Here is a 1,844-nt window from a genome sequence, read left to right as displayed (position 1 = left end):
CAAGCTTTGCATGGCAGTCATCTTGATACCATCTTCTGGTAACCTCGTGCAAAAGCCAAGGGATTGGAGTTCAGCTATTGAAATTGTCAAGCTCCCTTCCATTCTTCAGGCTTCCATAAATACTTTGTTTTAAAAGCCAGGCCCTGAGGACTGGTTTTGGGAGCAGAGCCTGATGCAGCAGCCCAGGAGAGCCTGTGGTTGTCCCCTTGCTGGTGGAGCAGGAGACCCAGGAGAGGAGGCAGGATGGGTCCTGTTTGGCAGTCAGCTGTACAACATTGCCTGTTTTGTTTTGGAGTGCTCTTCAGCACTCTTCAAACCCAAATGCCTTTTAGAAATGAGTCTTTTTCACCATCTAGTTATACTGTAGATTAAATGTGGGAGAAATGCAAGAAATCTGAGTTTAAAGCAACAGTGAGCTCCAGACTGAGACTGATATTTGTTAGCTGTTTAATGCCAACAGAAGGCAAGAGAGAGGTTAAAGAGCAGGATAAAGATTTCCACATGGGAACTAAAGCAGGTAGACACTGATGTGCACCACATTGCAACAACCCCAGGACCACAAGGAGCCGTTCCAGTATGAAGAACACAGACAAGCATCAGTAACAGAAGAGATTAGAATGCTCTGTTGCATAAATCTCTTACAGTAGCTCAAGCATTTCCTAATTATAAACCCATTTAATGGCATTCCTGATGATGGCAAGTACTCTTCAAAACTGCTGCCACTCAAGATCACATCCGTTTTGTGAAACTCTCCTGTAATCCTAATTAAGCTTCTGGAAGTTGGTGCTTGGCACAGTTCACATTTTCCCTTGGAATGTGGCAATATGCCTAAGGTCAGCAATAACCACGTTGTACAGCCTGGATATGGTGTGCCCCTGTGTTAACACCAGCCAGCTGCTGTAAATGGTATTTTCTTACTTTCTTCATCTACCTTTGCAGGCCTCATATTGCAACATAATAGGCTGAAGTTTGCACAGGGTCACTTAATAGCAGCAGGACCAAAGTCTGTGGGGTGGAAAGGGAAGCTTGGCTGACAGGGGAGGGCAGCAGTCCTGGCATCACTGGCACTGTGCTCGTTCCCAGCCTACAGCTCCAGGACAGGGATGTGCAAGGTGCTTATTTCCAGCAGTGGCACTACCAGAGCATTCCCTCCTCCCAGACTGTAATTCAGTTTGCCAGCTGCCTCTGTAGAGAAGGGTGTCCTTTCCTACTGGGCTTGTTGAGCCCCTGTGACAGGGCAGGCCACAGGCATCTTACACAACAGAAATCTAAGGGGTTATTACTCCCCACTCCTTCCTATCATACAGCTGTTTGCCAGAGCCTTAGTGTGCCTGCATTGGGAAGGTGATCTGGATCAATTTCTAAGCAAGAGGAATAAAACTATACATAGCCCTAGCATACTTATAACCCAGACCCCAATGCCCTGTGGTTGTGAAAAAAAACCCTTCTGCCAGCATTACTGGTTGTAGCAAAGACAAGTGCCCATGGAGAGAACAGGATCCCGGCCTTCTCCAGCAGCATCCCCACACACCAGAACTTGGCTTACATTGCACACCTGCAGGTACTGCAGACTTCCAGCCACTTCAAAGTCCTGCTGAGATAGACAGTGATGAGCAGGAGGGCTGTGGGGCTGCCCAGGCTAGCCAAGCTGGGATCATGATGGAAATACTGACAGGAGGCAGGTGAAGAAGTGGCTGACAATTTTGGTTGGCTCGTTTACATCAGAGCCTTTGTGTCAGGCTAGGTTAGTAGTCCACAGCATATGGGTGACCAGATCATGAAACAGCTGAGTAAGGGAACTACAGCATAAGGTCACATCAAAGAGGATAAGGACAACAGTCAAA

This window comes from Lichenostomus cassidix, chromosome 5 (assembly GCF_008360975.1).
Source record: "Lichenostomus cassidix isolate B80296 chromosome 5, HeHo_3.0, whole genome shotgun sequence".
NCBI lineage: Eukaryota > Metazoa > Chordata > Aves > Passeriformes > Meliphagidae > Lichenostomus > Lichenostomus cassidix.
This window is presented reverse-complemented; position numbering follows the sequence as displayed.